Source organism: Anopheles coluzzii, chromosome 2 (genome assembly GCF_943734685.1).
Source record: "Anopheles coluzzii chromosome 2, AcolN3, whole genome shotgun sequence".
In the NCBI taxonomy this organism is placed as follows: Eukaryota; Metazoa; Arthropoda; class Insecta; order Diptera; family Culicidae; genus Anopheles; species Anopheles coluzzii.
Genome location: NC_064670.1, coordinates 93,624,342 through 93,641,356, shown reverse-complemented (window position 1 = coordinate 93,641,356; position 17,015 = coordinate 93,624,342). Strand labels below are relative to the sequence as shown.

At 44.4% G+C, this 17,015-nt stretch overlaps 1 protein-coding gene across 9 annotated transcripts in view; it reads right to left on the bottom strand.

The window, feature by feature from the left end:
* Positions 1-17,015, bottom strand: part of LOC120952983 (uncharacterized) — a 171,533-nt gene that overhangs the window by 66,118 nt on the left and 88,400 nt on the right. The window lies entirely within an intron of this gene.

Below are 17,015 nucleotides of genomic sequence, written 5' to 3'. Positions count from 1 at the left end.
TTCTCTCTCTCTCTCTCTCTCTCTCTCTCTCTTTCTCTCTGTTGTTCTGTTTTTGGATAATCTTCGCGTCGAGATTTCTGGGGTCGTGCAACTCTTTTTCAAACCACGCGCAACATGCCCCGTTTCCCCCCGGGGAGGGAAATATGATGCTTGAGAACTGGCCCTCGACCGACCGAAAGCAAAAAATGAGGCACGAAGCAGGGATGGCGGCGAATGCGTGCAGCGGTGTTGGGATTTGTTTTCATACGCACGGTTTTCCCATTCATTAGGCGAGTTAGCTCAAGTTAGCCGAGCGAGATGGAAATCATTTGGCCCTTTACAATGGGGGAATAAAGAGGGAAAGCGAACGGGGGGTTTGGTTTCGCGGAAAGATTAGAGAAAAACTTATCAAATCTGGCTGTCGGAAGTGTGCTTTAGGGGCTTTCGTTGGGTTGGGTTTAGTTTGTTTTTTGTATGTGTGGTGTGGCAAGGTTATATTTTGAACCTTCAAATCGTTTGGGCGCGAAATTACAGGAATTGATTTAATTCGAGCAGCTTGCGACCACTTGTTTCGGAAGGAGTGATACGCTGTTGGTGGACAAAGGATGAACAATATTTTGAATCTGACAAATAACATAACATTGATTAGCAATATTGCCTGTAGAAGAGCATGTATAGTCTTGATATAGCTTTTCCTCCAACAAGGTAATGGAAATAAATGTTCTATTGAACAGCGTAGAGGCTGCCATATTACAGAAATTGTTTAACTGATTATCTGAATGTTTCTGTAAACATGTAAAGAGGAAACGTGTAAAACCAAAATTTCATAACAACAATAAAATTATTAAAAAAGAGCAATTTGTCCCACAAACCAAGCGTCGCCAAGCTTTAAGCTAAAAGCCACTTCTGAATGCGATGTCCTTTGAGCCTTTAAAAGTGTAGTTCTTCTAGCTACAGAGAATTCCTCTTATCATCGCCCGTTAAGCTGCACAGCGGCACAAAAGCACAAAAGAAGCCCTTTCCTCACCCAGGGCCAGGGCGAAGAAACCTCCCAACTTAAAGGCCAATCGTCTATTAAACTCCTGTTAGTGGCAGCATGAAACCGCAAACCGCACGGCAGGAGTTTTCCGTAAATTATCGACTCATTTACGATTACGATCAATGAATATTTCATCACCCATCCAGGTCCCAAAGTTCTTTCTCTCTTTCTCCCTCCTTCGCCCCTAACCCCAACTAAGCGCCGGTCACTTCATCATACAATCGAAATCATATCGAAACGAGCGACACACACAAAAACAGCGGAGAGGGAGAATGACGGAAAATAAAAATAATTGCGGCGTCCCGAGAACATCCGAGCGTGTGGGCGCGCCGCGCTTTCATCCCTTAAGAAGCCTTTTTTCCTTTTTGCGCAAGCACTTTATCCCTCCAGTGGGGCTATTACCCATTGTCGCACGATCACAGGGAGATTTTTTTTTTGGTGTTTTACGCTCTCCCGAAAGCAAAAAAACGAATATAAATGCAAGCGAACAGAAGCCCTTTGCAGTCCATCCGAGGGCGGTGAGACCCCGTGCTAGAGAGCCAGTTTGCCGGGAAAAACGCGCACACCCACACACCCACACTCACATACACAAACACAAAAAAGCGAGATCTTAAACCACTCGGGGGATATTAGAAAAGGAAGAAAGTGGGCGGTTTGTGTTCGTTAATGGTGTAAGGTTATTGGGTTAGAGAGACGGACCAAAGCATGGCCGCATGGCCCGCACTGCCGTTATCAACCCCACTCGAGAGGTTGATTTTTATCGAGGATTTTGCTCGCTTGGCGACGACGACAAGAATCGAATGGCCAGGGCCAGGGTTGTGGATGAGTTTTCTTTTGCTCTCGATTCGACCGGAACGACGTACCGGAATCGTGCCGGGTGTGACGAACATGGTTTGGCGACGCAATTTGAAGTTTCATTAACCGTGATTGTGACGTGCCAATCGTGCTGAAGTAAGGGTGTTTTGGGGAGCGTGGATTATTTTCGCTTTTTTTGTATGTTGGTATAACACATTTGCTGCCGAGTGCAGTAAGTCTTCATAATCCTGAGAGCGTTTGCCAAGCATATAGTAAACGCACATCAAAGGATTCAAGTGGAGCAAGTGGTGTCAATGACGGCAATAAAAAGTTTACAATTCTTGTAAAACATACGTGAAATGATCTAATCTGCTTGACTGTTTTATATGGCCATTTTTATTTTACTGTTATGGTCGTAAGTACATTGAAGATCAACATGCGATGTGTCCTTCTGACTGCCTTTTTCGTAAAAAAACTATTCTCGTGTCATTGAAGATACAAAAGCCATTCTGAAATGGTGTTTTCATTCCCTCATAAATTAAGATACATTAACAAGAAACGATTATATGATTGCTAAACAAATTCCTGGAATGGAAAAAGTGTAACACCAAAAAATCGTAAAACATAACTTAAAAAACAAGAACCCTGGGAAAATACACTTTTGTACGATTTCGAGAGTCAGTAAGCAGGTGAGTAACAAATGTTACAATTTAAATCTTTCAGAAGATTTTAGCTCATTACTGACACCTCCATTAATTTACCCTAATCCATACAAAGTCCAACGAAGACAGCTCAGCTCATTGCGCGGAATCTACATTAACACGTGCCCATTACCGCACACTGTTCGTGCTGAAAAGTGGCGCAAAACCGAGGCTCATTCGAGCGGCGACCACGATCCACCCACAGCACTAGCAATGATCATTTAATTGCCACATTAACCGTGCACACTGCCCGCACGGAAAAACTGTTTCCACCTCATAAATCAACCCATTCTCCGCCCGCACGAACGAACGATCTTAGCGAGCGAATAAACCCCGGTACAGTGCGACACCAGCACCGGCACCGTCGTCGTGAAGGAATGCTGGAAGGAAACCAGCACAACGCAACCGTCATAAAAATGACCAACATCGACCAGCGCCGCGAGCACCCGCCGACCATTAAGACAACTTTGTTAAGCCATTTCGATATCGGTGGGGTCGCGAAAAACGCAACGCTACTCTCGTCTCTTCCATGCTGCTGCTGCTGCTGCTGCTGCTAAAGGCCCTTGCGACACATCGAGAGTACGAGGATCGGGGGAAGGTTTTCAGCAGACATTCACGTCACCGACCAGCGTCGTGTGCGGTGGCATTGCAGGTGACACAGCACACGGCAGCACTTTGCCGTGGAAAAAACACCCGAACGCGCGCGCTCGTAAAGCGTTTGAAATATTGCATTTCGAGCAAGTTGTGTGTGTGTGTGAGTGTTGGTTTTTTTTTATTGCTTTCTCTTTGGCTGGGTTTTGCACCAACAACTAGTAAGCGGTTTTATTTTCTACCCACAACCCTAACGAAGAGGCCTACACGACGCTGGGACGTTTTCCGATGCTGATTATGGTGTTGGCGTTGCAAGGAAAAAAACCTCCTCCATTGAGACGACAAGTTGTGTGTGTGTGTGTGTGTTTCTGACCGATTGGAATTTGTTGTGCATTTGGTGCGGTCTTGTACATCCAAAAACCACAAAATAAAGCTAGCTAATGCTGGTTCAACCTTCGCCCGGAGCGAACGGCGAAGTAGAAGTAATGATTTATCGTTCAGCATGTCGGCGTAAAAATCGAACATTAAAATCCTGGAAGGGAGGAGGAGAGGAAGCGACCATAAAATCACAAGCCTTTTAAACAACAACAAGTTGTTACAAAGTGTATGAGAGTATGTGTGTGTGTGTGTGTGTGGTAGAGACTGTTAAATAAACATAAACATGACTTGTTTCTGCTTAAAAACACATTATTGTTGTACACAACACTACAACTTCACAAACAAAGCGATTCATCTTTGACAAGACTTTTAACTATTCGATCATGTCTACATATGCTCAATATCTACATATAGATTTCTACGTTTATGTTAGTAAACATCTACACTTTCTGTATTATTATTTCTCGTTTACTTTTCCATCAATCAACAGGGGAATACTTTTCAATTTAATTATTTCCCCCCATTTCAATACAAACCGTTGTTCCACCTGAACTGAAAAGTAATTTCTTATTTGTTCACTCTCTATTTATTGCAATTTAATTTTCTTCCGTTTTCCAGGACGTGCATCCCAAACCCAAGTCTGTCGGCTGAAAACTTTTAGGACTTCTTTACCCGAAACTTCTCTCTGATCCGAACTAAAGGAAAGGATAATCCTTGCCAACCCAACCAAAAAAAAAAAAAAGAAACAAAGTTTGCACACAGTGTTCCCCACAGGTGACAAGAGCGTCGATTTAAAATGTCCTTCCGCCCCCCAGGATCACCAGGAAAAGCTTGAAGAAGGTCAACTAAATTAAATTCAACCATCAACACCAGACTCTCGGCGGTCTCGGTTGATTGGTCGGACCCCGGTCCGAAAGGTGACGAAATGTCTTTTAACACCGATTTTCATCACCACACTGGGACACGTTTTCAACATGTTGATGAGTGTGTGTGTGTCTGTGTGGTTCAGAGAGACAGGGAGCTTCGTCCTCGATGCCGAACGACGCAAACGTTCAACGATGATCAGTTGCGACGTTTCGGCTAATGAGCCGTTGTTCCGTATGCTGATGGGTCGCTGAGCGCCGAACGAGAACGAAGATACCAATCAGTGAGCGATTGGAAAATTGGACAGAATTGTATCACTCAAACGAATCTCAGCTCGTGCTGTGCCGGAAATCAATACACAAACGGAGCTGGGGGGAGGCCGGTGATTTTCTTCTTTAATTTACAAAATATCAAATCCCACCCCACCATTCCAAGCTTTACGACGCAAAAGCGACCTAGATGATGCTTCTCGCATCTTAAATACCGTTCCACCGTTTGCTAATCTTCAGCTGCGAATGGAAATTTCCTAAACGTCGTGTTCGCGCGTTCGGGGAATCCGACCGGTTTCTGATTTCACTTCACTGGCGAAACAGGACCGGTGACAAAATTTCAAACCACACAAAGCAGCACCTGATACTACACGTGCCCAGCGCGCGGTGTCTCGCTCATCATTCGGGAGTGGATGGAAATTATGGCGGAAATTGAATATGGCGTTAATAATTGAGTTTTCATTTGACAGTGCACAGTCTGACAGGCAGGCAGGCAGGCAGGCAGGCACGGCAGATGGGTAGGCAGACCAGACCATTTGAAACTGACGCGTGATGGGGCGGAAAAATGAGACTACACAGACCGGGGGACGAAGAGTTAGATAAGTGTGCGTGTGTGCGTATGTTGGCAATATTGTTGAGCGTATCCCACTGTGTTGGTTAGACAATGTTGGTAGCAGTAAAAATTAAAGTAGCAATTTAAAGTAGCAAAATACACATTAATTGATGTCGATATGTTTTAACGCTCTGAAACGTGCATTGGAATCAAGCACACATAAAAAACTTCATTGAAATACATTATTATGAAATATGTATGCAGCATATCAGCTGCAAAAAAAGAAGAGTAAAACCATAATCAGACAAAACAAAACCCAACACCATAATAAGCACTGTGGGTGGTAAATTAATTGAGCCATGATGCACACGGGCAGCCAGAGGTTTCACGTTGCTCGTTAGCAGATGAAATACGACGAGCAATCAATTATTTTAAAACGCATGTTTCACGAAACCTCATGAAACTAATCAATCAATGAGTCATTTCGCATTTTAATATACATTAATACGCTGCGATAATGGGGGATTGGCCACCCAGGAGATTGCAGGAGGTTGCTGTGCTAATGCGTGTTGTAGTTTAAAATTATTTTTTTTAAATTTGTATCTCCTTTTTTTCTTGCAAATTAGCCATTAAATTTTAGCTTAACTTTGCGTGCGGTGTTTAATACGGCTCCACTGGGCATGCCGACTGGGAGTGTACCTGCTGCCCCAAGGTAAACCATCTGGCGTTACGACACTGGCGGGAAGCGAACATGGGCTCAGGGGAGGGCGAAAAAAGGCAGACGAATCTATGTGCCAAATGCCGTGCCCTCGAGGCACTCTTCTGGTTCAATTCTCGTTGATCAGATAACGCTCTTCACTGCGCTGGGTGACATACTCTGGGCGCGCATGGTGTGCGAATCGGTCGTCAAAGTACGCGACTGATAAGCGAATCGATCGGTTTTTCTGCTCATCCTTTGATGAGTCATGGCAAGTGCTGCAGAGTTCAACAACTTCGTCGGATCGTGCATAAAGTGCAATAGTAGGGCGTGCAGTGGCAGTGAAAGCAGGAAAATTCAGAGTAATTTTATTGAGAATCTGTTTCAATGGTGTTTTTATGTATTGTATTAAAAATCTACATAGTGAAGAAATCCCTTTAGATAGAACAACTATATTACCAATAACAATAGAAATCAATCAGTTATGGATGTAGTCATGTGTGGAAAAGAGTACAAAATAGAAAAACATGATAAAATCACCTTTTTCAAATTAAATGTAAAAATTAGACACAATTGGCCCGTCAAGCGTACTTTTGTCAATTTAACTGAACTATATTCATCAATGTTTTCGCACGTTAAACAGTGTAGTTATGATTAGGGCACGTAATGAAGCTTAACGGTACTTTATTTTCTGCGCAAGCAACACAAAGCGATACCCTCCCCAAAACACAATTTCTCCAACTTTCCACACCATAATCTTAATCACCACTTGGCGCACAGCGTTGTGTGCGATAAAATCTCGCCTGCGTCATAAAATTTTATTATTCCATTGACACGATTGCTAATCGTGTCGAACCGAATTGACAGACTCATCCAAAATCGATCCCCCATCCCCAATTGGATGCCTATCCGAACGGTACTGTCCGACCGTGCTCGGAATGGCATAAATACGTCATAAACACGTCACACGCACGTATGTAGGACACGGCAAGCAAGCAGCAGTCGCTGCATCAGTTCAGCGAAACCCGAATGCAACCAAGCAAACAGCGCTTCCGGTGACACACAATCGGTTCCCAATTTGCACGCTACCCTCTCTGTTCCCAATTTGCACGCTACCCTCTCTGTGTCTTTCTCTGTCTTTCTCTGTCTCTATATCTCTAGTCTCGCTAATTCCAATTGAAAATGGTGCACGATTTATGACGCAGTCTTTTACCGTGTGCTTATCGACACGGATGAAGAAAGTTTGCGCTGCACAATTCTGCACAACAGCATGATCGGGAGCAAAGCATCGAAACGAAGGCCAACCACACCCGCAGCACGCTTCCACAGAGCGAATCATACATCATACCGAAGGGGTGTGATTTGTTTTCGTTTTTTTTTGTTTTGTTTACCGGTGAGCTGTAAATGCAGCACCATTAATCATGGTAGTCCAGATATTATAACTACTCGCGCACGACACGGAGCGGCGATAAAAGTTTATTTTTAGAAAGTTCAATCATCACTATCGCCAAATGCCTTTGACACAGGCACAATCGTGACAGAGCCGGTCGCGATAACCGTTACCCATCCTAGGGCGGGGGGAATATGTTGCTCTGCCGAATACGTCTTGCTCCCCTGCCGGTGGAGAAAGAGCGGCCGACATGATAATTTGTGCGATAACACCCGATATCGCTACCGTAGCGAAACTGGTGTAAACTAATTTATGGACTTCCGTACGCACGACACAAGATCGAACGTTTTGATTACTGTGCCTGATAGTATCGTCTCGTGAGCGAATCGATTCGAAGTGTTGATTGAGAGTGGGAAGTTAAGATAGCAAAGTTTGATTCGAAGAGACAAGTGTTTGATGTAAGTTTTCGTTAAATGAACATCTCTACCGCACTAAAGGTCTGAGCTGATGTATGATTTCAAACGATTTGAATCGACGTTTTACTTTGTTTTCAAACAGTATAACTCATTTGAAACAAAAAAAAAAAAAAACAAAGTTTTGAAATATTATTTATCCTTATTGGATCACCATGCGGCAGATCTTGGAGAAGATGGCTGAATACAGACACGACATCTCTTCATTGACTTCAAAGCTGCATATGATAGCATAGCAAGGGTAAAACTGTATGACGCTATGAGCTCATTTGGAATCCCGGCCAAACTGATACGGCTAGTTAGAATGACTATGACCAACGTCACATGCCAGGTGAGGGGAAATGGAAAACTCTCAAGACCTTTTGCTACCACCAAAGGTTTGCGCCAGGGGGACGCGCTTGCTTGTCTCCTATTCAACCTGGCGCTAGAGAGGGCCATCCGTGACTCGAGGGTGGAGACTACGGGAATCATCTTCTATAAGTCAACCCAGATCCTGGCATACGCTGATGATATAGACATCATTGGTCTGCGGCTTTCCTATGTAGCAGAAGCCTACCAAGGGATTGAGCAAGCGGCAGAGAGCCTCGGATTGCAGATAAACGAGGCAAAGACCAAACTGATGGTTTCAACATCAGCGGCCCTACCAATAAATAATCTAAATCTACGTAGGCGTGACGTGCAGATAGGTGAACGCACTTTTGAAGTTGTCCCACAATTCACCTATCTTGGGTCAAAGGTCAGCAACGACAATAGCATGGAAGCTGAGTTGCGCGCAAGGATGCTGGCTGCCAACCGGTCATTCTACAGCCCGAAAAAGCAGTTCACCTCAAAGAACCTGTCGCGACGGACGAAGCTGGGACTGTAGAGCACCTATATAGTACCAGTACTCACATACGCCTCTGAGACATGGACACTGTCCAAATCTGACGAAAGCCCTCTTAGCCGCGTTCGAGAGGAAGATGCTCAGAAGGATAATTGGCCCCGTATGTGTGGAAGGACAATGGAGGAGCCACTTTAATGACGAGCTATACGAGATGTACGGCGACCTCACTGTCGTGCAGCGTATTAAGCTCGCCAGGCTCCAGTGGGGTGGCCATGTTGTACGCATGGAAACGGATGACCCAGCCCGTAAAGTCTTTTCAGGCTGTCCACAAGGACAGAGGAGGCGTGGTAGGCCCAAACTGAGATGTCAAGATGGCGTGGAGGCGTCCGCCATTAAGGCCGGGATAACGGACTGGCAAACGAAGGCGCGAGATCGTGAGTGGTTTCGGACACTCCTGAGGCAGGCCAAGACCGCAAAGCGGTTGTAGCGCCGGATAAGTAAGTATTGGATCTTTGTACATAACATAGGTAAAATAGGTATGAAAAATATATCCCAGATGATGAATATTGTTCCACTAATAAGGATGAAATTTTAATTTTATACTTTAAAATAGAGAATGGGTCATTGGAGCCCTTCACGATTCTAGTCAGTTTTTTGCATGGAGTTTGACAGTTAGAGGCTGAAATCATGTAAACACTCCATACAAAACCACACATGAAACTAGCCTGCAATTTTCAGTCTAGATTATTCTAGCCTCAAAGCTAGAATTAGATTCGAGTACCTGATCGAAAAAATGGCAAAATAAGGTGATGTTTATCATGTTTATCAGGTGTTATTTATCCCAAGGTGAATCAAAGAGTTCAGGTGATGGAATATAGAATCAAAGTGTATGTATTTCAGGTGGACTCATAACATGTTTTTATAACCAAATTTGACCACTTTTTGACAGGATGGGAGATAACTTTTGTTCAAACAAGCTTTATAGAGGCGTGACGAATACACAAAACACACTTAAAATCTTCATTCAGAAACAGAAGCGATAAAAATCACCCTTCTAAATTCATACACCTTGAGATAAGCCCACCTGTATATTATACCCACTTCGATAGCTGCTCGAAAACTGCTATACACAAAGCAAACAGCTGACAGGCTGAAATTTCAGCCTACGAACTTAAATGGAAAGGGCCCCATTGTTAGAATAATTGGGGTTAGCAACTAATTTTGCCAAAAACGTTTTGCCAGAGGTCAGATTATCAGATTTACCGAGAGCAAAAACAATGTTTTCCCTGCGCGTGATACTAATGAAAAAGAGAAGCCTAATATTATTTGTTTATGTTCAAAACGCTACGACACATTACTTTGACCGGGGAATACTACAAGTAGCTAGTAGAATAAAAGCATGTCACTGAACATATGAATTAGTAATGATAGAACCTGAATAGAAATGGTTTAGCCAATTTGATTTTGTTTCAGGTTTGCTATTTCAAGCGATTTTGTGCACTAATATGTGTACATCAAGTGACCAAAGACCAATCTCAAGCTCTAGTTCGGAGTTGAACTTGAACTCATTATTCAAATTGATTCCGGGGAAAATACATAATTGTATCATAATAATGTGACTAATTTGTAACCGTCTCACCACCACACTACTACACACTTCCACGCACACACATGTCAATTCCCCATCGAACCCGCCTTTACTAAAGTCAACCAGCGTGTAAATGGCATGTAATTTGGCGTGTAGCTAATAATTGGAACAAAATGAGCTCCCGACCAGCCAAAACCAGTTTTGCTGAATCACGTGCCGGAGCAATAATCCACCGCGAAGCAAATTAACCTTATCCCGATGTGTGTTGCCCTTTGTTTGTGGCTTCCGTACGGCATCCCCTTCCGTTCCGGTTGTTTCTTGCAGAAAGTATCGTCAGTATCGCAACTTACCTGTGAGGGAAGAGAAAAGAAGAGAACAAAAATGGTGTTAGATCGTAAAAAGGGAACTGAGACGAAGACATGGTGCGCATTACAATGTACATTGCCTATAAAACCTTGCCCGAACCGGTTGGTCAAGGAGATGTAATCAACATTCAAATCAAAGGAGCAACAGCAGCATCATCGGCTGCTTACCTGTTGACGTGTCACTTGGCCGACATGACGAACATCGCCACACCACACACATACACAAGAACAAAACCTGCTGACAGCAAAAATTGTCCCACGATGGAAACGTTCTTTAATTGGTTTTCACGGTAAAATGGATGATGGTCCTCTCTGCCCGCGCTACTACACCGCACCGCTTCTGCGAGTGGAGGAGGGTTCGATGGCATGTCATGACTCCTTCCAAGTCATCGTACCTCCGCTACCATCTCTGGAATGCTGAAAAACCCGATCGCTGCCAGCAATACAGGGTGGAAATGCAATGAAATGAGCCGGAAAATGTAATTACAACAGGTATCGCCAGATGCACGGATGGATGCCGTTCGATGATTTATTGATTCATTTCCCTTCGTTCCATCCGTGATGGTGCGCTTGTGTGGGCTCTCGCCATGCTTCTCGCCAGGGAAAATTGGTACATCAGCAAAACTATTCTTCCCCGACGGTAGGTTTGATGTGGTTGTAAATAATGTAAGAAATTATGGCACGAAGAAAGAGGCGGAGAGATGCAAATGCTGTCTCCTCGACTGTCTCACTCTTACGCAGCATATCATTTCGCTACCATTGAGTACATGATTTATGCTTCAACGAGTGCTGATTTTTTTTTGTATGTGGAGGATGCTCAAGTCTCATCAGAGCAGGGAATTGTTAATTTATTTTCACAACTCATTTTTCATTGTCATACTGCCATGGATGCCGTTCCTGGATGCTCGGATGCTGACATTTTTTTTTGCTTAAAACCTAGCAAATGCAAAAAAGCCACAGACAAGCACATTCAGTGTTTTATAGCACCGTCCTCTTTTGCTCTTACTCTCATAAGTACTTGTTTTACATTTTCCATTATCCATTATTCAACATTAAACGCACACAACGCACAGCAGTGCGAAACGATTCGGCATTACGGCGGAGGCAAAGGTATGCAAAGGCACTGCCAGGGCACTGTTCGGCTTCATTTCCATCTTGCATTGAATTGTCTCGCTAACAAGTGGAAATTATTTCCATTGCGACATCGCCTAGCGTAATGATCGCCAAAAAAAAACAGAAAGAGAGTGTTTCTGTGTGTGTTCTTGGTTATCAAGTGTCCCTATGGAAAATGCTGTCTGCTTTTCCATTGGCTTAAACACATCACCGCTCCATAACACACGGATGATTAACTCGCGGCTCGCGGGATGCGAATATAAATTAGCGACATTTGTTATTTTAATGGGCACTCTCCCCCCAAGTGGCTTCCTTCGCGGCGAGGCGAACGAGGCTTTCGTCAAGCAGCGTTCGTCGTCGAATATCGTGGCGACTGTGGCGCCGCACAAATTAAACGAAGTAAAGAAATGTGTCGCGTTACGCGATCGCGCAAGCTAATTAGTGCGTGCATTGTTCTTGGTGTGGTAATTTTCGAGCGCGTTGTTTCCCTTCCCGCGCACTGAGGAACAATACAGGATCTACGCCGCCTTGCAATGAACCTATCGGTTACGTGGTGCCATTTTTGTGACGATAGGGGACGGGAGAGGGTAAGTGAAAGTCGCTAGACAATGCGTCACATTAAGGTGACAAATATGGCAGATTATCAACGCGATATGGCGAGTCGGGCGGGACAGTCGAACGGCATTTCGCTCGTCTTATTTCAGATCGAAGTTTTCGAAACGCTCGCTGTACTCTATTTTGGATGGTATTTATTTTGATGGATTGGCGTTGATGGTAATCGGTGGAAAAGTCTCAACAGTACTGAAAGCGGACGTTCCGCTTGAGATCCACGCATTTAAATAATCTTCATAAATCAACACATAATAAACACTCGTTTGTTTGCATTTGCAGAGCACAGAAGCGCCAATACTTACTGTGATCAATAAGAGAAATTATTCGAAGAGCTGGTTTCGGAAAAAGATTTTAATTCTTGAGATTATTGATGAAGCTCTGAGGATTCATTTCAAAATGTAAGCTTGATTAATGAATATGAATATAAAGCAATAACTCGATACACCTTCTTAGCGCAAACTTTCCACATGATTGATTGTGAATGAAAAGCTGTGAGAAAATGAAAAAAAAAACGTACTTCCACACGCGAGTTGTTGCGTGTCAAAATATAAAAATACTGCACAGAAACACACACTTGACGATCACCTAGATTGTAGGAAAAATTAATTAACATCAATTTGCTTTAATTGATTGTTCCACTCCACGCCAGTGCAGCCCATTGGCAAGAAGGAAAGCGATTAATCTGGAAAGACAGCACCAAGTGCAATCAATTCCACAGACAATAATCACACGGCGCCCACGACGGTTTCACTCTCCAGAATGGATTTGCCCCAACACTCCCGGGCGGAGGGTTTCCAAATGCATACCAAACACATACACACACATACACACGCATACGCATACTCTCAGGTCATACTCTCTAGCAGCAGATTTTCTCGCCCCAGCCACAGCACCGTAGCCGCCAAGCACGAGATGCATGTTGTACGCTCACTTATGAACTCGACGTCGTCGGGTGCTATTTTCGGTCACATGTCAAGTGGCACCGGAGGATGTTAAAAATAGCACCCGGCTGCCACTGCTGCTACTGATTGTACAACACTCGAGTACGGGACGAGAAGACGACTTTCTCCCGGAGAGTTTCCCCGGAGGAAAAACAGAGATCGGGCAAGAAAAAATAGCATCCCATCTCCTCCGATTTTCACCGCCCCCATTCACGGATACAAAAGCCCGTACAGCGTTACCTCAACAACCATCTCGTTTCGACACGATAAAGCATCCTTCCGCCCCGCCGTTTCGTATCTGCTCGCCCTTGTGCGGCTCAGTCCCACACTACTGCCAGAACGTACACGTACGGAACACGAAACTGGATCGATCCCGTGTGAACTGGTTCGAGTTCGAGTCCCACGTCTCTGCTGATGGTTTCTGCTGGCCGGCCTGCCTTGCTGGCACCTGGCACTCCAGCCAGGAAGCAACACACACACACACATACCGGCGGTTTTCGATCGCTTCTCGCCTGTCATGTCGATGGCACTCGATTCATTGCCGGACATTTTGTACGGATTATATAATGAGATTTATCGCTTGTTCGAATTTGTCACCGATATGGATATGGAGAGTCTGGGCCGAATATTTTCACGCACCATCACGGCCCAGCCATGATTGGGTTTCGTATGACGTCATTTGGTTTTGACGTTTCATGCTTGAGCTGGTGAAGTACTGGGCTTCTCCATTAAAGGTGATTGAAAGGGCGTGCGGACGGAAATTGCTTCTGCTACACCATCGTATGCGAATATTTTGTTTAGCATAAATTGATTTAAACATATCATGATTAATATTGAAGAATACAGTTTATACAAAGATGCCATTTCTCCCAATAACGAGCAGAAACAAAGGAAATAATGCGAAATTTCCGCACCAAACAACACAAACGGTCGATCACTGCCTTTCCACTTCCTTAACCCATCTTCTCAACCAAGCGAAGATCCAGCACGGGGTGAAAACTCAACATTTGCCATCGGCTTTGACTCCCGGCTTTGACTACGGCGTGTGAACATTTGCCTCCATCTAGCAGGTTTGTTTGTTTGTTTGTTTGAACAATTTTCGGAAGCCAGGGCTGTGACGAACCGCCCGCGTTACAGCCGGCACGCACTCGCTCAGCGGAACCGCCAAACCGACCCGAACCGCCAAACCGACTCGACTCGAGGGCAACAACAGGCGGGTTTTCCCCCAACGGCGAAACACGCTTGCAATTTCCGCACAAAGAATGCGGGCCCGAATTATTTAGAACATTCTGTCGAATTTTCTGCCTTCATTATGGTTCGGCCGGAAAATGGAAGCAAATTGCACGAGACACAAACGTACACATACACACACATAGACAAACACAACGGGATGGAGCGGCTTCTTTGCAAGACGGTCGGTTTGATCTTTTCGTGGGATGTGACCCGCAAACAGCATCACGCATTAAGTGTGTTTTGTTCCGACAGCACCACCCTTTAGGAGGGAACAAGAGGAAGAATTTTAATCTTTCAACTGTAAGTGTTATTTGAAATTAAAAGCGCTACCGCTTGGCCGAAACGGGGCGAGTAATGCCTTTAAGAAAGACATTTTAGAGAGAAAAAAAACGAGTTATGTTGAAATTGCTGAATTTTTAAAGGTTGAAAATGATGACTTTAATGTGAATCTTGAAGAAGTTTGGTACAGTGCGGCAATCAAAATAGTCGTTGCCGCAACATTTTGCCTCAATTTTTGACAGTGTGCATCCATTTTTGACTGTAGGGCATCAATTTTTGTACTCATTTTTGACTGCAAGTTTCTAGAAGAAATCATGATAACAAGAGGCGAATGAGGCCAATTGGCTCAAATTTTCTATGAAAATAAACAAACGAAAACATCATGATAAATAAACGAATTTGAGCAGATTTATGAGCAGATCTACACATAAGTTGTTTATTCACATCAGCATTAAAAAAAGTGTGTAATTTCAATGTATTTAATGAAAACACTTTTGTAATTTTATCCTTTTTAGGTATTAACAATAGTGCATATCTAAGAATACAAGCCTCCACTAAAACTGAAAAAAGTTACAGGACAAGGGAAAGTGTTTTAATTTCTATTCATTTTATTGTTAATAATGTAGATTAAATTCACCAATTTTAAAATACACAGTTTGAAAAATGTACGAATAAATCGGTTTAAACCAAATGTCAAAAACAGATGCATTACAGGTCAAAATTGAGTTGCCTTAGAGACAATTAGTACAATTTAGTGACAACGACCTGCAGAAGAATGAGAAAATGACAAAATAACAACAAACAAACAAAAATGCTAAACACGAAACAAAAACCCATCACCATTCCGTTAACATTTAAACAACGTTTTAAGATGTTAGGAATACATTACCCTCAGCAAATGCAAATAAACATGACATGGTAATTCAGTTGCACATTGGGGCGCAAAGGGATGAAATGAATAAACAAAAACCTCATCCAAACGTGTGCCCTAATTACCAGTTATATGGGCGGTACTTCTCCGATCGCACCGAAACAAACGTCATCATTGGGCGCATAAACACCCCCCCCCCTCTGTTTTCTCTCTATCCCCCGGTTGGTGCTTACGTTTTCTTTTCCTTTTTGTCCATTCCGTGCTGATTAATGCGCGAACGTTACGTCAGAGCGTTCGAAGCCTCAAGCCGTCGCCGCCATTTCGACCCAGTTGCCCGATTTTTCTTTTACGACCGTCCCAAATTTGATCAGGACAAAGTCTCGTCCGTTCGTCGACGCACGTAGTCTGCCAGGGGAGTCTTGTACGAAGCCCTGGGAAAGGGGGAGCCTATTTTTTCGGGCACCGGGCACGGCGACTGACCTCCTTTCCGGGGAGGAGGATGGTGAGCTGAAATCAAATCTACCCAGCCCGACGGCAAAAAAGATGCGCGATGCGGGGCAGACAACGAGCGATGAAACTTCCGGCGAAACTCCCCGCAGCCACAGATGCAATTTCCAGCTGGGATAGTGAAGCATCCCAAGTGTAGGGCATAAAGCATAAAACCAGCATTAAACCGTGAGGGAGAGAGAAAGCGTGTGCGTGCCGGAGAGGCTAGTGGCGAGCGGTACCATAAGGAAAAACCACAAACTAACGACGAGTTGTCTAAGCCTTTCCTTGGGTTTCCCATTTATGGGTGTTTGCTTCTTTCCGCGGACCCTGTTCGTCCGTTGCTGCGCAGCGATTGGATCGGTCGCACTAGCAGACCGGAAGTCTGGAAAAGCAATCGATACTTGGCACCGCACGGCACCAGCAGCAGCAGCAGCAGGACCAGCACCAGAGAGCTGTACGAATCATGCCGGGCAGAGCTCTGGTTCATTTTCCCCGGGTATCGGGTTCGGTGTAGTTCCAAACGGGTCATTAGCCTATTTTCCTCTCCCGAGCCGGGCCCTGGGGCAGGGAGGGCTGGCCAGGGAAGCGGTAGATTACGTCGAAGTGGCGGTTTTCGGTTGCAAGCGCATTCGGGAGTACGTTTCGTTCTGTTTTCAGTCCCTCGCACCCGGTACGGAGTGCGCCATGTTGACCTAATTCGGTACCGAAACCGTTTCCGTGCCCAGGCTGGTTGTCGGTTCGCCTTTTTCGTAGTGCTTCTCGTACTGAACATCGTTGTTGCTTTGCGCCTGCTTTTTCTTGTTTTTTTTTTTTGTGTGGAAACGGCGTCTGAGATTCAAACTTTGCCACAAACGATGACTGGGAGGGGGAGTTGCGTTGCTATCTTTCGTCAATATTTACTCTCTTTTCGTGCACAGATGTTGAGACAAATTGCAGCAAAGTTTTAATTATCTAGTGACATAAAAGTGCCAT